The 23238-nt window shown below is 34.6% G+C and overlaps 1 protein-coding gene and 1 long non-coding RNA gene across 3 annotated transcripts in view; one reads left to right on the top strand and one right to left on the bottom strand.

The window, feature by feature from the left end:
• Positions 1-23238, bottom strand: part of LOC123874418 (protein unc-13 homolog B) — a 419803-nt gene that overhangs the window by 220948 nt on the left and 175617 nt on the right. The gene's annotated exons all lie outside the window — the stretch shown is intronic.
• Positions 2676-19873, top strand: LOC123874428. The gene is made up of 3 exons (XR_006797915.1): positions 2676-2727; positions 18222-18226; positions 19856-19873. It is a non-coding gene; the product is annotated as an uncharacterized LOC123874428 (long non-coding RNA).

Raw genomic sequence — 23238 nt, 5'->3', positions numbered from 1 at the left:
AAATCTCTAACACACAATCCAGCTAAGTAGGTCCAATTTCAAAAAAAGCTAGCTAGCCGACAAATCTAACTCAGTTAGGCAGCCTTCGGGAACCTTCGAGATGTCTCTCGTCCAAAATTCCTCAATGCTTGAAGACCAGTCTTTGAATAGTGCATGATGTCAGTGATGAAAAATGGATCCGAAATATAGGTCTTTTTTGTACACAGGAAATGCCTGACGCATACCCCTCCGTCATGTGGGGCTTTCACCAAACTTGCACTACTACGAAATCCATTTCGGAACACGGCACCCGGAACGAGGCGCGCTATCTCCTAAAAAACATAGGTATAATACCTATTTAGAACACTTACTATCTGTCATCATAATCTATGACAACCTCCGAGTATTTACCTGGTAAAACCGTGACTTTAGAATAAATTTTAGTATATAAGCAGGCTTCATTTAGAAATGAAAAAATCCCTATTTTATTTTTCAACGATTATAAACACAACTTTCATTCAAAAATAATAAGCTTAAATTCATTTTAAATAATATTTTGCGACGAAATGACGCGCACAGTCCTTCCGCCATGACAGTCCAGTGGACACTGAATTCCATAGAGCGCCTGCAAGAAAATAAATAGCACAGGAAGTTTTTTGGTTAGTTTTAGATTATTTAAGAAATGAAAAACATTTAGTATAAAACTAACAGTTCGAATTGATTGTTAAACCTAAACATATCATTTACTGGAGGTTGGCTTCAAAGTATCAAGATGTTAAAGAAAATTTTTACAGAACAAGTTGCGAACAGCAATGTTTTCAACTTGTTTTTTTTATTTATTGGGATAATGTATACTAAATTAAAAGAGGCCCTTATAATCTTCACAAACTGAAGTTTTTAATTGCATGTATTTAATAGCTGTTAATGCTTTAGAAAAATAAACAATTTACTTCAAAGTACAGCATTTTTGCGATTTGTCAAATAGCAATTACCTTAACCCTATTTAGAGCTACTCACGTTGAGCGATTCTGGTCAGATTTTGGGCTTATTTCAGCGAAACGGCTCTCATTACTCGGTACTTGTTTATTCAAACGCGTCCCAGACAAAGCAGGCATGTAGGCGTATCACAGAGCATACGTTTAGCCATATTAACAGGGCTCTCTCCGTCACTTACTCCATACAATCGTAGTTCCAATTTCATTTGAATATTAAGCAACCAAAGTCCATGAAATTTTGCAGACATATTCTAGAAACTAATATCTGTGCCTGTGGTGTTTTAATTTTTTTCTAAAAATATGTAGTTTTAAAATTATAGGGGCTCAAATATTTGTATGTGAATTTTTAAGATCGCGTAACTTTGAAACCCAATACTTTAACAGAAATCTGGAAAACCACAGGCATGGATATTAGTTTCTAGAATATGTCTGCAAAATTTCATGGATTTTGGTTGCTTAATATTCAAATTAAGTTGGAACCACGTTTGTATGTAGCGAGCGACGGAGAGACCCCTCTTAAGACTAACCCTGTTGACCACGTAGCCTTTATGTATGGACAGCAGGCCTATTTTGTCGTCCGCATTTTGTGGGACTTAATTAAATTTGCATTCGTTCACTGTTTGAAGTTCATCTGGACGCAAATCTGTACAATGTGTACGTATATTATATAGAATTGAGTCACTAAATACCAGTTTTTAGCATCGTATGATGTTAAATCCATATAATGTGAAACGTGTCTGTCTCTTTATCTGTCTGTCTGTTAACCAATTTTGTCAAAAGCGATTAAACAATTTGACAAAATCTGCTTGGTACAGTAACTTGCATCCACTTGCATCCTAAAGATGGGCATAGACTACTTTTAATTTGGAAAATCAAAGAGTTTCCACATCATTTTTAAAAACCTCAATACGCGGACGTCGCGTGCTGTTTAGTTAAAACTAAATTACAAAATAGGTAAAATACGTATTTCTTATAGATATCATATTAATTCTATTAAATTCACATGAAATCAGGCCATAAAATAAACTTTAGTAACGCCCGTTCTCGATACGTCTTCTTCTTTCTTTCTTTCTTCTCTCGGGGCTGGTTTCCGCACTTAAACGTTTCCGTTTCTCGATTATTTCTCGATACGTATAAGTACTCCATTTTGTAGACTAAAAATAATGCCCGCACAAAATATTTTCACCGAATCACGAAGGCAGGTATAATGTATCGAAGATTTACAATATTACAAAAAACCCCTTTTAGAATCGAAGTGGGTGTATAAATGAAAAGGAAACGAGATTGAAAGAAGCTCTAGCGCTCACGAACTTAATATTATTACTGCTGACTTAAAAGAAAACGAAATTGAATTATGAAACGGCGCCTTTATAAACTCAATTACATTACCTAGAAATAAGATATTCTAATATAATATAATGTAATACGAACTTTTGACGAGAAAAGGCACGAAGTGTGAAGATCAACAATTTCTCAATAAATACGCTCTACAAAATGTAGGTGCACCTAAGTGTGGTTGCATTAAACCTAAGTACAATTTTCACATTTTCGAAACTTTTTATAATATAAATACGTGATGTCCTTGATTTTGTCTATATGGATTTAGGTTTTTAAAATCCCGGGGGAACTCACTGATATTCTATAAAAATAAGCCATATCAATCTCCAGGTTTTAAACACATTCAGCTACTATTTAGCAAAGAATCACATCATTCCGTTGCTCTGTAACGGTGTGATTGAAGGACAAACCAACTGTCCAACAAACAAACCACTTTTGCATTTATAGTAATTTATTTATGGGTAGTCATTTGAACCTTTTTGTAGCATACCTATCAAATGATACAAGTGTAAATTAAAAATTTATAACACCCCCGACGATCCAAAGTATTTGAGTTTTCCAAAACATCATTTTCAAATAAATAATTATGTATTTAGGCAACGTCCATCTTGACAGCTTGACATTTGTCTATTGACATAATATTAAGAACCTAACGGTTATCTAACCTTCTTTTCTACAAGAAAACTAGAAAAGAGCTGATAACTCTTAAACGGCTGAACCAATTTTTTTAGATTATAGCTAAGAACACTCTCGATCAAGCCACCTTTCAAACAAAAAAAACTAAATTAAAATCGGTTCATTCGTTTAGGCGCTACGATGCCACAGACAGATACACAGATACACAGATACACAGATACACAGACACACAGATACACAGATACACACGTCAAACTTATAACACCCCTCTTTTTGGGTCGGGGGTTAAAAATAGACTTTCAATTAATTCAACACGTGTATTGCTATAATTTATGTTAGGTACCATTGATCTTAGAGCTACCCCTAGGGACTTCGTTGCGTAAAACGGAAAACTAGATCTTACGGCTTTTCCAATAGATCAATCAGTATGCCTTATAAGCAAAACATACTGACAATTTACTCTACTACATTATAATGTCCTCCCTTCTACTAATTTATTTCACACTAGCTGATGCCCGCGACTTCGTTTGCGTGGATGTAGGTTTTTTAAAATCCCGTGGGAACTCTTTGATTTTCCGGGATAAAAAGTAGCCTATGTGCTAATCCAGGGTATAATCTATCTCCATTCCAAATTTCAGCCCAATCCGTCCAGTAGTTTTTGCGTGAAGGAGTAACAAACATACACACACACACATACAAACTTTCGCCTTTATAATATGAAGTGTGATTAAAGGTAATGCTGAATATACTAAGTATTTTGGGTATGTCCATTAATCATCTGGTTAGTCTAGACTAAAACATTACAGATACATAAGCTACATAACCATACTAAAAAGAGACTTCCAGTCCGATGAAATTCTAGCAAAATATTTCATACCACCCCCTTGGCTCTCACAACGTTATAATTGCCTCTATAAATTTTTAAAACAAGTTAGCAACCAAGAATATGGCCCCGAGGTACAATTAAGCGATAACACCCTCATTATTTAATCCTTTGAAAGGAAATTTTGGTTCTTATTCCAAAATCAAGACCGCCATCGTGACCTTTTATCTTAATAATAGAGGTATGTATTTTATAATGGACTTATTTGAATAAACAAAACAACAATATAAATAATCTGAGGTTTTCTAAATGTAAAAGGAAAAGGTCTAGGAAAACTAATCTATCAACGCACATCTCAAACTTCTGGACGTATCGGGTTGTTTGGCATACAGGTAGCTTATGACACAGACATCCACTAAGAAAGGATTAAACTAAGATTCGAAATATGTAGTCCACGCGGCCAAAGTTAACTCCATCTTGTGTGCTGTTAACGAGGAGCTAAGTAATTCTTTTTTCTAAACATTGGTCAAACCTGCATCGGTACGACAACAACAGCTTTATTTAGATTAGTTTATACTATATCTGCATTAGGCTGTATTATTTTGTGTTTTTTCTTTTTCTTTGTATGGGTTGTCTTGTGACTTATATTGCCTGAAATAAAAATTACTTATTTATTTATTTATAAAGTGCGGGTATAAGCTAGTTCTCATATAAAGTAGTTTATTACTTTGAGTGTCGCTAAGCCCAGCGTTAATTAAATGTTACGCATTGCGTTTGTGCACTCCAAACAACTTCATTATTATTTCAGTAGAATTTAGACTTCTGCGTTGTACCTGTGGTTGTACGCTAAATGTAGCGTAACTAATATGTACTATATACTGTATAATAATAACTTTTGCCAATAATTTTTGCTAGCGTTCTGTTTACACCCTGTATCTGTCGAGCCGCGTTGCGTCGCGCGGTGCATCGCAAATACGTTTGAGCCTTATAAATATAAGTGTACACAGCAACACAGTTTGCAATGACAGCATAGAAAATGTTTAATAGTAGGGGGTTTGGCAAATTACTAAGCAAAACTTCCAAAATATGGATCACTGGAAGTTTATAACTAAAACAAAATTACAAAGTTAGGCATAGTTGGCTATGTCAAACTAGATTGATTTAGAAGTTCTCTAAGGGATCTGAAAATTATGTGAAGAAGTTCTGTGAGAAGTTATCCATCTTACAGTTTATCTAGTGTTAAAATATAATGTAACAATAATTTAAGTATGTCATCCCTGTTTTAGATATAGCAACACTGCCCCATATTAACTTCCTTCTACTTTTTCTCGTAAAGTGTGATCGACCTGCTGTACCACGGACCTTTGTATTTTGTATCTTATTTTATAATTATTATAATTAAACAGTCATCATAAGTAAATATCTCTTTTTAATTTTTCAATACAATATCAGGTTAGGGCCTAGGTACGTGTGGACAAAAAGCAGGTCGGTAAAAATACTACGCTGTGTGACGGCGTGGGTTCGCCATCTTGGAAACACCCGGTGTTAAAACGCAAGTAAAACGTGAATACGTGAAATCCAATCTCAGGACACGGAGTAATCACGGTTGTAAAATATGGAGGACAAAGAAGACTCCAAAATTAAACTACGGGGCGAAGAAAACTGGACGATTTGGAAGTTCCAGGTTACACTTCAACTAAAATCCAAAGGGCTTTACGACACACTTTTAAAGGAAGAAAAAGGTACCGAGAAAGACGCCAAGGCTATGGCATTATTAGTAAATCGAATGACCGAAAATGTAATACCGCACGTGTTATCATGTGACAGTGCAAGCCAAATGTGGACAAAATTACTATCAATTTTTGAACAAGACTCTCATGTGAGTATTCATCTCTTGTACCAGCAATTTTATTCCATAACTTACGAAAGTAATATAACAAACTTATTAACAAATATTGAAAACATTAAATCAAAAATTATTGCTCGTGGAGAGAATCTGACAGATAAAATGATCATCACAAAGGTATTAATGAGTTTACCTCAAGAATACAAACACTTTATCTCAGCGTGGGAGTCGCTCCCTAAAGAGCGTCAAACTTTGAATGAGTTAAGTGCACGCTTACATTTAGAAGAAACACGGTCAAAAGAAGGCGAGGCCAGCGAGGCACTACTAGTTAAACAAAGAAAACAACATCCAACATACAATAATAAAAATAAAACTCAATGTAAATTTTGTAAAAAGTATAATCACACTATAGAAAATTGCTGGTTCAGACAAAGGAAGGTTCAAAAGAATACACACAAGGATACCAACGCATTCATCCTAGCATCAGATGAGGAAACAGCGGTTACAGCATCTTCTTCGAGCGAGTGGATCCTGGACTCCGGCGCTAGTGAGCATATGTGTTGTGATAGGTCTATATTCTCAAAGTTTAGTGAAAGTTCTCAGCGTAAAGTGAAAATAGGTGACGGCACCTCGTTAGATGTGTTAGGAATTGGTACTGTACAATGCGAGGCTTGGAACGGTATAAAGTGGATTGAAACAAAACTGTCAGACGTATTGTATGTTCCATCATTAAAAGCAAACCTTTTCTCTGTTGGTAAATGTTTAGATAAAGGTTATTTCATGAAAAGTGATCAAAATTATTGTAAAATTTTAGATTCAAATAACAGTGTGCGAGCAATTGCTAAGAGGTTAGATACTAAATTATATAAATTGTTTTTTAGAGTAGAACCACCTACTGCTAACTATGTTTCTAGTTTAACTGAGTGGCATGAAAAGTTTTGTCATCAAAATTATCAATATGTTAAAAAGTATCTTGATCTTCATAATATTAGGTATGAAAATTCCAAAGTGTATCCATGCAAATCCTGTTTACAAGGCAAACAGCACAGAGTGAGCTACAGTAACAGTGAGTCTAGATCTTCAGTGCCAGGTGAGTTGATACATGCCGACTTATGTGGTCCTGTAGAATCTTATTCTATCGGTGGCTCTAGATATTTCTTGTTGCTTAAGGATGACATGTCAGGTTATAGATTTGTTTATTTTCTCAAACATAAAAATGAAGTAAAACAACACTTACAAAATTGCATAAAATTAATTAAAAATCAAACTGGTAATTGTATGAAGTATTTGAGAACTGACAATGGCTTAGAGTTTTGTAATAGTGATATAAAGGTCATGTTAGACAACTTAGGAATCTGCCATCAGAGAACCGTAGCTTACACCCCTCAACAGAACGGCCGAGCAGAACGCGAGAACCGGACTATCATGGAAGCTGCAAGAACATTGATTACAGGTATGTCTAAACGTTTTTGGGCTGAAGCTGTCAACACAGTGGTATTTACATTAAATAGGTGCGGATCCAGTCCAGTGAAGAATAAAACTCCTTATGAGGTATGGTTTAGTAAATCTTTTGATATTAATTTTCTTAGGAAGTTTGGTATGCAATGTGCTGTACATGTTCCTAAAGAAAAACGCCGAAAACTGGATGGGAAAACCAAATTTGGGATATTTGTAGGCTATGATACCAATGTCAAAGGCTATAGAGTATATTTCTCTAATACTGATAAAGTTGAGACGGTGAGGGATGTCATCTTTCTGCCGGAAAGTGGGGAAATTCCACTGAAAAATCAGGTAAACAATAGCCATCATGACTCTGATACAATATCTTCCAGTAGTGAAGAGTCCGAAGAGGAATTGCAAAGTCAGAGCAGTAAACACTCTCAGGAGGTATTAAAACACTCTCACAAGGTACTAGAACACTCTACGGAGGAAAAACACTCCCAGGAAGGTCAAGACTCTACAGAGATTACTGGTGAGGTTATAGGCAACAAAACTGATGTATCATCAGGTAAAAGTTCAGGTCAACGACAAGCGGGAGATATCATGCTGCGAGGTCGTGATAAAATCATCAACCCAAAACGGTATGAAACTGAATTTTTAAGTTATGCTTACATGACAGAGTTGGAAAATGAACCCCAGTCCTACCAAGAGGCTATGGAATCCAACGAGTCCACTAAATGGAAAGAAGCTATTAATACTGAGCTGAAAGCTTTGGAAGAAAACCATACTTGGGATTTAATAACGGTAAACCCGGACGAAAATATTATAGACACCAAATGGGTATTTAAAAGAAAGAAAAACAGCGAAGGTAAAGTACAAGTTTATAAGGCTCGCTTGGTCGCTCGAGGTTTCCTTCAAACAGGTGTATCCTATGATGAGGTTTACTCACCTGTCACCAGCTTAACTACGGTAAGAATCTTAATTTCTATAGCTGCATATTATGGCTGGAATATCTATCAACTTGATATATGTAGTGCCTTTCTACATAGTTCTATAAATGAGGATATTTATATTTACTTACCAGAGGGTCATAGTCAGTCAGGCAAAGTTGGAAAACTTAAGAAAGCTATTTATGGGCTAAAGAAGGCACCTAGATACTGGTATGACACTTTCTGTAATTTCATGATTAGTCAGGGTTTCAAAAGGTCTAAAACAGACATGTGTTTATATATTAAAATTTTTGAAAACACAAAAACATTTGTCATACAGTATGTAGATGATATTCTGATAATAAGTTCTCATGAGTCTATGGTAGAATACCTAAAACAACAAATAGGTAAAACTTTCAAAATTAAAGACTTAGGTCTTGCATCATACTACCTAGGCATTCGAATTATGCAGAATAAGGATTTCATCTCACTAGATCAGTGTGAATACTTAAAAAATATCCTACAGGTATTTAACATGTCAGATTGCAAAGGTGTGACTATCCCTTTAGAACCAAATTTCAACAGTTCACACTTGTTAAAAGAAAGTTCTGAAACTCCAGAAATAGAAAATAGATGCAGAAAATTAATAGGTTGCATTATGTATGCTATGTTAGGAACCAGACCTGACTTGTCAATATCCATAAGTATACTAAGTAGATTTCAAAACTGTGCCAGTACAGATCTATGGAAACACTTAAAACATATACTAAGGTATATAAAGGCTACTTTAGATATAAAGTTATTATATAAACGGAATTTAAATAATGTTATTTGTGAAATTCCTTTGAAAGCCTATGTGGATGCTGATTGGGGAGGTGACATGGTTAGTAGAAAGTCAACCTCAGGTTATTGTTTTATGGTTTTTAATAACCTAATACTGTGGTGTAGTAAAAAACAAACGTGTGTCTCTCTATCATCCACTGAGGCTGAATATATAGCACTAAGTCAATGTGTCGCTGAAGCATGTTGGTTAAGAAATCTGTTTTCAGAGTTGTCGCTGTTATCTGATAGTGAACTTAGTGTTCTGATTTTTGAAGACAATAGGTCTGCAATCTGTGCTGCTAATAATAGTGGCATTTCAAAACGTTTGAAGCATATAGATATAAAATATCATTTTGTTCAAGACAAGTTATCTCAAAATTTAATATTAATAAATTACATAAAAACTGAAGAACAAATTGCAGATCTCTTGACAAAGCCTTTACCTAAACCAAAATTTGATAAGTTTAAAAATTGTCTTAATTTAATTTAGAGTTTACATTTTCGAAGGATTTTGAGCCTATTCATTTTTTTTTGTATAAATTGTTCCATTAAGGGGGGGTGTTAAAATATAATGTAACAATAATTTAAGTATGTCATCCCTGTTTTAGATATAGCAACACTGCCCCATATTAACTTCCTTCTACTTTTTCTCGTAAAGTGTGATCGACCTGCTGTACCACGGACCTTTGTATTTTGTATCTTATTTTATAATTATTATAATTAAACAGTCATCATAAGTAAATATCTCTTTTTAATTTTTCAATACAATATCATCTAGTTTCACAACTGATATGATATACCTACGTTCGTAGAGATTCTTAGAACCCGAGTAACTAAGATAGCTCAGTTGCTTTTAAAGCTAAAGTGGCTATGGATAGGGCACATAGTTCGAAAAATCGGTCAAGTGCGAATCGGACTCGCATACGAAGGGTTCCGTACCATCGTAGACTTATGAGCAAAGTTTTTTTTTTTTTTTTTGAGAAAGAATAGCTCTATCAATCAAGTCAACTCTTTTATTTTTTACGTGAGATGTGGATTTTTCAGGATTAACAATATTTTCCTTCGAAAATGTAAATAAACGGCTACTTAAAACAAATAAGAGAATAAGGAAACTCTTAGAAGCTGAAATTCAAAACTAAGATCATTTGCTATTTAAAATAATCTGGGCTTGTGAATAATTCATTGCTAACCCCGAAAATTAACGTGCTCTTCCATTTGAAAGGCGTAATGGCGTCGAAAGTAGGAATTTTAGATATTTCCGCCCGGCGCTATGCTCGCTTTTGGCTGCAATTAAGCTTCGAGCTTTATTATTATAATTACGTAAATTTTTTGATTAGTTCCTAATCTTCTTTATTTTTTTTTGTAACTGGTTTTTATTCGCAGTAGATGTGTGATTTAATCTAAAGTACGTACCTACTTAGTCAAAGGCTTTATTATTCATTTGACACAATATGGTACGGATATTAGAGAAAGAGACAGCGAGGGCCAGACCTTCGTTCTTTTATAAAAGCGGAAAATTTCTCTGCTTATTGTTCCCAACACGTTAAAGAACGAACAGCGACTATGAAGTTTAGATCAAGGTGGCTTTGGGAGATACTGAAAAACTGTGACGCCAAAGTATACCGTCTGATAATTTTTCTATATTTTATTCGGAGTATTATTAGAAATCATTACTTAAACTTCAGATCATACTTTTAAAAGCAATAATCGTGTTATATGAACAACACAATTTTTGCATGAAAAAGTTCTTTCATAAATAGGTACTGATTTAATTAGGTTTTCTGGATTGACATTTATCATGGCTGATCTTATATTTTATTCAAATCAAATATCAGCAAAACTTATTAAAATAGAAAAGTCCAATTTTATCAGTCAGCACTTTTAACAAATTATAAAAAGAAAGTCTATTAGAATACCTTTCAACGTAATAGTTTTAACTTCATTATCGAACAGATAAGAAAAAAGGTTAAAGGTTAATCTTAAAAGTCGCTTGTTAGTATAACATTTTATAAGCTTAAAGAAAATTTTCAAAGGAAAAACGGAAAAAACTGTAAATTGTTGTTAATGTGTGTGTGCAGTGTAAAGCAGCTCCTATCTGGGAGGTCGGTGATTCGGTCCTGGGTGCTTATTCTTAACTTTTAGTGATACTACTTGCTCTAACCGTGAAGGAAAACATTGTTAGGGAACCTGCACGCCTGAGAGTTCTCCAATATGTTCTCAAAGGTGAGTGAAGTCTGCCAATCCGCACTTGGCCAGCGTGGTAGACCATGGTCAAACACTTGTCATTCTGAGAGGAGACCCGAGCTCAGTAGTGAGTGGTGATGATAACGATTACTGTTTGTAATGATCAACACAACTTTTACGTCCATCGTACATAACAGAAATCGTAAACTGTAAGCAATGTCAAAGTAGGTACCTACTTACGTTTGTATGAAAATAAAAGCATACAAATGCAAATAATCATTACAATTCCATTAAGCTTTAATCGAATACGACCTCATACCAAATTATGCTTCCACTGAAGATAAATATTGCTTCATATATTAAAACGCCCACAGACATTTGAAGAGCACAAAGATACTCGTACATTAAATACACGTACATTTATAACATTTCGTAGTTCAAATTCTGTCATGTAAAAAGAACGTCGTTCGCTACAAAATACAAATCTTCTTGATAAAGTGTTGGTAATTCTTTCTGCTGTGTAGTCAGAACGTCTATAAAGGAATTACTTAAGAGGAAAACCTATGCGAATGACATTGACGATTTCCCCTTCAAACTAGCAATTTTGACATGTCATGACCCTCTATTGACAATTAATCAAGCAGACATTTCAATCTGCGAAATTTACGCGGACTTTTAGTATTTTGACGTAGGAGGGTAAAAGATCCAGTACATGAACGAATAAGGACTACCCTGACTTTGACCTAAAATTAAGATATATGAGAATCGTTCTATATATAATTTTTATATTTTTTTTTATCTGTGTCTATACACAGTAGGTATACACTCTTAAATTATTTAAATATCAAAAACGCAAAAAAATGCGTGGTATTAATTATTATAAATTATTTTATTTAACAAAAGGATAAATTGCCAGTAAATGAACTGGGAATTTCAGTGAATGAACGAACTCTATCTAGTGCATAAACTCTCGATTCCTATTAATAAATTCTTAAGTATATTTTCGCCTTGGAATTTTAAAAAAAATGTCAGATTTTCAGTTTTTGACTTATTGTATATTTTTTTCTACATTTTGCGCGATAAATCAAAAACTATTTTACATAATAATAATAAATAAAACCTGTTTTAGAAGACTGCAAGTTACAATAGAGCCGCTTGGAACAATTTTTTTTGCTGTTTCTTCTGGTAATATTCACAATGCAGAAATAATAATCATCATGGTCTTTAGATGGTTTGCGCCAAATTATAAAATTTTTTTTTAGTAAAAGTAGTTAACTATTCTTATTTGCTCATAAACGCAACGAGGAAATACAGCTTCCACATATAAAAATTTGAGTCCAGGCCTTGCTGTTAGCTGCTAATGGGTTCTCAAAGTAGCCCGAGTATGCTTGTTTTACTGGGCACAAAAGGAAAGAATGAAAGGAGCTTACCCAGTACATCTTAAAAGATCCGTTATAGATACATGCATCCTGCCATGCCTTACCTATGCCAGCCAAACATGGGTCCAGACAAAGAATATAAAAAGAAATAGTGACTTGCTAAAGGGCGATGGCAAGGTGCATAAATTAAGCAAAAAATATTCAAAGTGAGAATTGAAGACATAAGAAAAAAGACAAAGCCTACAGACACCTTGAGACATGCCCTAAAACTGAAATGCAAATGGTCATATTGTATCGATTTTTACAGATGAAAGAAAGACAGGTAGGTAGACCGAAGACGCGTTGGTCTAATGCTATTGTGCAAATCGCGAGAGAAAATTAGCTTGATAGTACCAAAGACAGAGAGAAATGGGGATACCCAAGAGGGATCCATATCCAAGAAAGCAGAATACCAGAATAAATATAAAAAAAATTCAAAAGAAAAATAAAACCGACTTCAAAATCACAAACACTAAAAAGTAAAAAATAATTTAAGTTATTGTGGTTTTTGAAGTCGGTTTTATTTTTATTTTGAAAATTTTTTATTTCAAAATTTTTAGTGGCCCCACTGTACTATAATAATATGCCATGCCCAGCTAAAACCCTACTGTTTACTAAGCAATTACACTGATCGCGAGCAATTTGCTCTTATCCATTGAGGAGTTCTGTTCTCCATCTCAGAAGATATTCATCAGAACTTCATCAAATTTATATGGGACCACCTGCAAAGTATACCTAGCTTTTCAAAAAAAAAAAATCCAGATCGGTCCAGGCGTCTTTGAGCAATCGGTGAACATACATTAAAAAAAAAATTGAATTTGCTCTTATCCATTGAGGAGTTCTGTTCTCCATCTTCAAAGATATTCATCAGATCTTTACCAAATTTATATGGGACCACTTGCAAAGTATACCCTATCAAACAAAAAAAAAATCCAAATCGGTCCAGGCGTCTTTGAGTAATCGGGGAACATACATAAAAAAAAAGATACCAACGAATTCAGAACCTCTTCCTTTTTTTAAAGTCGGTTAAAAATATACTAAGATTTACTAACATGGTGTTATACCATAGAGTAGCAAACAGAGGCAAAGCTTCTAAGAAGCGAGCAAAATTTATAACTATTTTGGTAGGGCTGGCACTGGAGGATACAATTTAATTAACAATAGTTATTTGTTCAACAAGATGGTAAAGTTTGTTTTTGTTGTGATTGCCTAGTTTAAATATCGATCTTTAAATATCGATCGATAGATCTAAATATCGATTTTGAACGAAATCAGTCAATTTAGAAAGAATTATAAATGGTGCCAACTTTTTTAAATTTTGGTTACAGGTTCCTATTTTGTGATCCCAGGGAGCTCTAAATATCGATTTTGAACAAAATCGGTCAATTAACAAAGAATTTCAAAATGGCGTCGACTTTTTTAAATTTTGGTAACAGTTTCTTATTTTGTGATCCCAGGGAGCTCTAAATATCGATTTTGAACGAAATCGGTCAATTAACAAAGAATTTCAAAATGGCGTCGACTTTTTTAAATTTTGGTAACAGTTTCTTATTTTGTGATCGCAGGGAGCTCTAAATATCGATTTTGAACGAAATCGGTCAATTAACAAAGAATTTCAAAATGGCGTCGACTTTTTTAAATTTTGATAACAGTTTCTTATTTTGTGATCCCAGGGAGCTCTAAATATCGATTTTGAACGAAATCGGTCAATTAACAAAGAATTTCAAAATGGCGTCGACTTTTTTAAATTTTGGTAACAGTTTCTTATTTTGTGATCGCAGGGAGCTCTAAATATCGATTTTGAACGAAATCGGTCAATTAACAAAGAATTTCAAAATGGCGTCGACTTTTTTAAATTTTGGTAACAGTTTCTTATTTCGTGATCCCAGGGAGCTCTAAATATCGATTTTGAACGAAATCGGTCAATTAACAAAGAATTTCAAAATGGCGTCGACTTTTTTAAATTTTGGTAACAGTTTCTTATTTCGTGATCCCAGGGAGCTCTAAATATCGATTTTGAACGAAATCGGTCAATTAACAAAGAATTTCAAAATGGCGTCGACTTTTTTAAATTTTGGTAACAGTTTCTTATTTCGTGATCCCAGGGAGCTCTAAATATCGATTTTGAACGAAATCGGTCAATTTACAAAGAATTTCAAAATGGCGTCGACTTTTTTAAATTTTGGTAACAGTTTCTTATTTCGTGATCCCAGGGAGCTCTAAATATCGATTTTGAACGAAATCGGTCAATTAACAAAGAATTTCAAAATGGTGTCGACTTTTTTAAATTTTGGTAACAGTTTCTTATTTCGTGATCCCAGGGAGCTCTAAATATCGATTTTGAACGAAATCGGTCAATTTACAAAGAATTTCAAAATGGCGTCGACTTTTTTAAATTTTGGTAACAGTTTCTTATTTTGTGATCCCAGGGAGCTCTAAATATCGATTTTGAACGAAATCGGTCAATTAACAAAGAATTTCAAAATGGCGTCGATTTTTTTAAATTTGGTAACAATATCCTGTTTTGTGATCCTAGGAATCCTCAGATATTGATTTTGAACAAAATCTATGACAGTTCAAGAAAATAGATTTTAAACACTATTTAAATTATTATCATTAACATTAAATTAAATGAAAACACGACGCGCGACGTGTACTGCAGCCCCTGAGCTTGAGCACAGGCCGAGCCGATATAAACCGATTTCTCTCCGTACGCGACGTAGCGCCTGTGCTCACGCACACACGCGCCTCAAGCTTGTAGTAGTGTACCTATCGTAGCGCGCTTGTATGAAGCTTTGACTCTGTTCGCTACTCATGTGGTTATACAACGCAATACCACACTAACAAACACTCGTACAAACATACAGACAAGTATATACTCACACACACTCACACACACACATGGACGCACGCACACGCACTTTTGAACGGTTTGAACGGAACACGGTTTTGAAATTGAAATTGAAAAAAGTGTAAGAATTTGTAAGAAAATATTTAAAAAAGGTATATCAGCCGGTTTTTTATTCCAGCTCTTAATACATGTAAAAACGTCCAATCTGTTCATTTACTTGAGCCTTTACCCTAGTACCTAATTATATCGACCGCCCCATATCAAAACAAAGTAAATGTCATTTTTCCGAAAATCGTTTTATGTCATAAGCCTAACTTTCATAGTATGTCCCATTGTATTGTAAGGACACCCACATTAAAGTAAAATTAAAAGCTAGTAAGTCGCTTTGACCATTTTAAAACATAGTAAGTCTATGAACTGGCTAGGTTTTTTATAGATTAATGCGCCTTACTAAGTTTTTCAAAGGAATTAGATAAAATAAAATAAATATCACCCATTATCTAAATACCATGTCAAAACAGTAAATACTTAATGATGCATTAAAACTTAAAAGTAAGATAGGAAAAGTCAATGACCTCTACATGTCAACTGTTAAATATGGCTTGCAAGGGAAATACTTTGCATACTTACATAATGTTTTTAAGGTTCCATATCTCAAAAGGAAACACGGGACCCTTATAGGATCACTTTGTTGTCTGTCTTTCTGTCCGTCTGTCCGTCTGTCGTGTCTGTCAAGAAAACCGATAGGGTATTTCCCGTTAACCTAGAATTATGGGCAGGTAGATAGGTCTCAACTCTCATAGCCCAAGTAAAGGAATAAATCCGAGAACAAATTTCGTGATTCTAGATCAACGGGAAGTACTGTATAGGTTTTCTTGACGGACGGACGGACAAATGGACAGACAACGAAGTGATCCTTTAAGAGCTCCGTTTTTCATTTTGAGGTACGGAACCCTAAAAAAGAAAGTGATGCACATCTAATGAATAAATGTGTAGGCCAGTCTTCACACTAAAATATTTAAACCCCTTTAATTTAAAAACTGTCATTGCCTAGTGGTTAGAACGTCCGCCTCCTAATCGAAGGTCGGGGGTTCGATCCTGGAATCACGCACTACTAACTTTTCAGTTATGTGCGTTTTAAGCAATTTAATATTGTATATCAAATCTTTGAAAAGAGCAACCGCCGAGTTTCTTGTTGAAGACTACGGCCTAAACTTCTCTTGAATTTAAACCACTTACTAGGTTTTGATCTGAGAAAGAAATTTGACATTAATTGACAAAATTGAGAGACCTAAGCTTGTATAAGAACACAGAAGTGTCATAATTCGTGTTCACTTTGCCTAACGTCTCTCGGAGAGCAGAGAGAGATTTAAACTGTTTCTTATAATCACTGGCCATATTTCAAATGCGAAAGTGTGTTTGTTGGTTTAATATTCAATCACGCTGCAACGGAGCAACCAGTCGACGTGGTTTTTTGCATGGATACATTTAAAGACCTTGAGAGTGACATCTCTCTCCGCATCGTATTCTTTATTGCTGAGGGTTGTGACCTCTTTCCATTATTCCTACATCTAATGGTAGGTTTTCTTGGGATAATAATGCGGTGGGTTCAAAGAGCCTACGGAACTCGACTAGAAAAACGAGATTTTGACTCTTAGTTTTAACGGTTATGAATTAGTTATTATTATCAGTGATAAAATTGATTAGGGCTGCCAGGTAAAATGACATTTATCTCGGAAAATCAAAGAGTTTCCACGAGATTTTTTCCAAGTTTGCGCTACTAAGTACATATATTATGAAGAGGAAAGGTTTGTTTGTTTGTTATCGATAAACTCTGAAACTACTGAACTACTTGCACTAAAGACATAATCATCAACATCAACCGACAGACGTCCACAGTGAACATAGGTCTTTAATAGGGTCTTCCACATGCTACGGGTTTGCGCCGCCTGAATCTTTGCGCTTGCGCTTGACGACAATCATGCTTTAAAGAAAGCAATGATGAGGTCCAAGTTGGAGCACGCTTACCTGGAAGATGCCTATTCACTCTTGGCTTGCAGGTATCTATGGTATATATGGCAGGAAACACGGCCGCCGAAATGGCGTTCCAACCTTTAGGCTCTCCCCATTGCCCGCAGCATGAATCTGAGCTTCCTTATGATGGTTATATTATGTACATATAATATCTCATAAGAAATCTCTAACACACAATCCAGCTAAGTAAGTCCAATTTCGAAAAAAGCTAGCTAGCCGACAAATCTAACTCAGGCAGCCTTCGGGAACCTTCGAGATGTCTCTGTCCAAAATTCCTCAATGCTTGAAGAACAGTCTTTGAATAGTGCATATTGTCAGTGATGAAATATGGATCCGAAATATAGGTCTTTTTTTTGTACACAGGAAATGCCTGACGCATACCCCTCCGTCATGTGGGGCTTGCACCAAACTTGCACTACTACGAAATCCATTTCGGAACACGGCACCCGGAACGAGGCGCGCTATCTCCTAACATAGGTATAATACCTATTTAGAACACTTACTATCTGTCATCATAATCTATGACAACCTCCGAGTATTTACCTGGTAAAACCGTAACTTTAGAATAAAATTTAGTATATAAGCAGGCTTCATTTAGAAATGAAAAAATCCCTATTTTATTTTTCAACGATTATAAACACAACTTTCATTCAAAAATAATAAGCTTATATTCATTTTAAATAATATTTTGCGACGAAATGACGCGCACAGTCCTTCCGCCATGACAGTCCAGTGGACACTGAATTCCATAGAGCGCCTGCAAGAAAATAAATAGCACAGGAAGTTTTTTGGTTAGTTTTAGATTATTTAAGAAACGAAAAACATTTAGTATAAAACTAACAGTTAAAATTGATTGCTAAACCTAAACATATCATTTTCTGGAGGTTGGCTTCAAAGTATCAAGATGTTAAAGAAAACTTTTACAGAACAAGTTGCGAACAGCAATGTTTTCAACTTGGTTTTTTTTATTATTGGGATAATGTATACTAAATTAAAAAAGGCCCTTATAATCTTCACAAACTGAAGTTTTTAATTGCATGTATTTAATAGCTGTTAATGCTTTAGAAAAATAAACAATTTACTTCAAAGTACAGCATTTTTGCGATTTGTCAAATAGCAATTACCTTAACGACCGATAGGTCTCACTGCCAAGTGTTATATTTTTAGCCCATATTGCTGTCTCAGCTTAAAAAGCAGGTAAGGGCGTGCTCAGACTGGCCTAGTCGGCTTTCTGGCCACTGACTTTTCCGTATATTTATGGTTTAACCTGCAATTTATTAATGTATATTGATTTAATTATATTAAATCAATATACATTAATAAATTGCAGGTTTCTTTTATTACTACTTAAATATTTGTTTCTGATCTTTGAGCTCTCTCTAAAGAACATCTGGTATTCCAAAAGAATCTTTCGAGTACAGGCCAAAGATGGAAGAGATCTGAAACACAGAGTTAACAAAAGCCGAATTATCCTGGATTGCATTTAAGTTAACAGATCGGAATAGAAACTTGGACTATCAGAATAGAGCATCTCACCCCTATGTATCACCAGGTATTCCAGGATTTGGGAAAGAAGAAAGTAGTGGTTTATTTCCTGCTATACCTATGTCCTATATAAACTACTAACAAGTGTAAATTATATGTATTATAACACCCCCGACAAGTGAAGGTTACAGAAACTAGAAAAGAGCTGATAACTTTCAAATGGCTGAACCAATTATCTTGGATTATAGCTAAGATCTCGATCAAGCCACCTTTCAAACAACAAAAAAACTAAACCAAAATCGGTTTATTAGTTTAAGAGCTACTATGCCACAGACAGATACACAGATACACACGTCAAACTTATAACACCCCTCTTTTTGGGTCAGGGGTTAAAAATTGAAGTGAGTCAGTATATTACATTAAGTATCTACATTCATATTTAACAATAAAGTTCGCTATTAAAATATATCACAGCGCTAGAATATCTGAAAGTAATAAAGCAGACGTCACTCTCACATTTTAGTCGTAAATTTTTTAATCTTTAGAAGCGATAAAATTTTCAACATAGTTAGCACATTGTACACTTTTATAAAGTTACTATGTCACTGAATTTAATGGATGAGAAATTTCATCTATCGAGATTGATCGTTTACACCCGGTTTTAGGTTACGGCTCAGACTCAAAAAACTCTTTATGGGAATGAAAACGTAACGTACAAAATATTTCTATTTGCAATTCTAATTGTAGTTTGCTGAGTAAGCAATTACTGCTATAAAATATAACTTAAAAAAAGCATCAAATTCTTCTTTCATTGAAAATTCGTTAGGAATTCAAATTGCAATAATTATCCTGTTATTGGGATCTAATTGCGTATTTTTTATTATTATAATAATACCTTGATAACTTTTATTATGACTAATTAACGATACCCGCGACTTCGTCCGCGTAGATTTAGGTTTACAAGAACCTTGTGAGAGCTTTTTCTTTTTCGGGACCAAAAGTAGCCTATGTCCTTGATGGGATATCTCTGTACTTAAAAACGTTTAAATAGATGGCTGTGCAAAGTAGCAGAGAGACACACTTTCGCATTTATAATATTAGTATGGATTATGCAAGAATGTATAGTATGGATTACCAATAGAATATTTCTTGTACAAAATATACACGTGTTCCTTCGTGCAAGACTACAAATAATATTTCTATTTATTGAAAAGGTAGTATCCCAATTGGATTATCTTCAGATCCCACTACATACTCCTCAGACCAAATCACATAACACCTTATTAAGATGTTTCTCCATCTTGTTCAGCAGCTGTCTTCACCCCTACTTGTATATAAGTAAGTAGGTACAAGTTTCAAAGCTATTTAGAAGAACTTACGAGCACTTTCTATATCTCGGACGGCGGAGCGGGCGTGCTAAGCTCGATGCTTTTATTTGAAAAGTCCTCCCTTTCCTGGTTACGTTCGGATATATATTATACTAGCTGATGCCCGCGACTTCGTTCGCGTGGATGTAGGTTTTTTAAAATTCCCGTGGGAACTCTTTGATTTTCCGGGATAAAAAGTAGCCTATGTGCTAATCCAGGGTATAATCTATCTTCATTTTAAATTTCAGCCCAATCCGTCCAGTAGTTTTTGCGTGAAGGAGTAACAAACATACACACACACACACACACACACATACAAACTTTCTCCTTTATAATATTAGTGTGAAGTGTGATAAGTGCAATTGCGTTTCATCCCGGCTCAGAATATTTTATACGAGGTATTAAATAGTTCAATTCTTGTATTAGACGTACCTATTGATTTATCCTTTCATTTTGAACTTTAACTTTCAGTGTTGTTTCATTGATGCTATTGATGAAAGCTTATTATAAAATCGACGATTATGTAAATGACAAAAAAGCTTGGATTTGTCTCGCTCCAGCAATACACGGCGCTGCAATTGCTTACAATTGCAACAGTATGGCATATAATATTATTGTAAATTGAGTACTTGAAAAGAGCAACCGCTGAGTTTCTTGCTGGTTCTTCTCGGTAGAAACGGCATTCCGAACCAGTGGTAGATTACTTTGACGATTCAAAAGCTTGACTTGAAGACTTTGACGAATAAAAATATTTTGAATACATATTGAAATTTTTTTTTGATGACAATAATATTACAGTTTACCTGGCAATGCTCATAAGAAAGAAACAACAAGTTGTAAAGATGGTACTAACTTATCTGCAACACTATATTTATACAACATCTACAGAAACTAGTTTTGGAGAAAACTTGTAAAAAAAACAACATTTGAAATGATAAACTCATATTTTTATTCTTTCAGAGTTCAGACATTATTTTGTCTCTCTCATTTGTTAACAGATTCTCAATCTTTGAGACCTTGATAACGAGGTAAAAGGTCTTATAATTTACATCCATTTAAGTGTCATATACCATACGTTAACATTTGTGACTCAAAACTAAATTATAAGACTAAACAAAAATCAGACAGTCATGAATTGAAAAAGATAAAGAATATCATAATCTCGACATTTCACTCGACTAGATAATTTAACAAAGTCTTCATTACAATATTATACCCAGCCATTAATCACAAACTTTGAATATCATCTTGGTAATTAGTTTCTATTCAAAATCGTAACCTAGTTTCTAACTAGCTCTCATACTGTTGATGTTATTTAATAAAAGGGCATTCCTTTATTGTTCGAGAAACTGGAAAGTATAAATTAAATTTTTATTTATTTTGCAGTCCACAGATATTGATGACCAGCCAATGCCCGCGACTTCGCCCGTGTGGATTTAGGTTTTTCGAAATCCCGTGGGAACTCTTTGATTTTCTGGGATAAAAAGTAGCTTATGTACTAATCCAGGATATGATCTATCCCCATTCCAAATTTCAGCCAAATCCATTTAATAGTTTTTGCGTGAAGGAGTAACAAACATACATACACACACACACACACATACACACAAACTTTCGCCTTTATTATATTAGTGTGATAGTGTGATATAATATGATGTACCTATTAGCCGAGAAAAAGTGTAGAAGTTAAACTTAAAGCCTAGCTTAACACCCAGGTAGTTAGTGCACGGACGTAAGCTTAGGAAAACTTCAAACTATCGTTTTTTCTGCGCGTTCTATGCTCGTTTTATAATACGCGCTTGCTTACGCCCCGCTAAATTTCTCACTTCAATAAACAGAACAATTCAATAAGTGCAATCAAAACGATCTTAGCACTATAAACGCTAATATTCTAACGCGAATCTATATACGATTGATTAGAATCCAAGATTTTATGTGGACCTCTGAGCCAGCGTAGAATAGACCGAACTCTTTGAATGGGCACATTTTCAAAATGTCAACCACGGCTTCACTCTTTATTTTGAGCAGACTGTAAGTATTTTTGCTTTGATGAATAGTTAGAAAAAATTAACAAATACTAAAACGTAGATTTCAGAGGTGTTTCTATATAGGTAATATAGATATAAAGGAAGTTAACATAGTAAGCTAGAATAAATTGTGGAGATAATGCAAGCGACTGCTGGAACAGTTTCAGCGCATAATTCAGTTTTGCTTAAATCCAGACTACCTACTCGTAAAGCACAGTTACTCTGAAAGCGAGGTAAAACAAAATAAGCTCCAATTTTAGATATAAGTTCACCGTTATCTAAGCATTTCAGTATTTCATAGTTCATACGAAAACAATATCAAACTCCATATAAATTTAAGTGGTGGCTAAAATTCATGAAAGCCTGTACACGAGCTTTTGATGAGGTCAAAGATGCAAATTAGAGTTTAAGGATGCACATTTGATTATATACAAAAAATTATAACAAACCCGTTAGCGAAATTTTTTGTAGTAAAAGCTACATTACTGGATACAGTAATCGCATTTAGGTATTACTAACTGACCCGCTCTACTCGGTTTTATTCTTGTAGAATTTCAGAAAACCCCAAGTTACAGAAGAACGTGCAAAATCTTAGATTCTAAGACCAAGTTATTTAAACTAAACATTGATAATATTACGACATTCAGTCAGGTTAGCTTCTATATATTGTAGATATAGATGAAAAAATATAGAATTGTTTTCTTTGTAGTCGTATTCCTCATTGGGATGTTGAACAGTAGTAGGAGTTTTCTTGGTGGAGTAATAATGCGGTGGGTTCCCATATGTTTCCATATACAACCCACTACAACGACGAAATTTCAACCGACCCATGGCTTAATATGCTCTCCGAGGCACGGAGGAATCGAAATGGCCAATTCGGACCTCCAAAGTCGGGTACCCATCTAGTTACCGACGCGTCTACGTTTTACTCAATAATCGCAATCGATTTATATAGGTACGTTATTTATTTGCGTCTAGGTCACACATCCCTCCTCTGATATTACTTATAGAATATAACAAGTGTAAATTAAAAATTTATAACACCCCCGACGACGATCCAAAGT

Source organism: Maniola jurtina, chromosome 18 (assembly GCF_905333055.1).
Source record: "Maniola jurtina chromosome 18, ilManJurt1.1, whole genome shotgun sequence".
Taxonomy (NCBI): domain Eukaryota; kingdom Metazoa; phylum Arthropoda; class Insecta; order Lepidoptera; family Nymphalidae; genus Maniola; species Maniola jurtina.
Note: the sequence above shows the minus strand (reverse complement) of the source record. Positions and strands in the feature narration are given on the sequence as shown.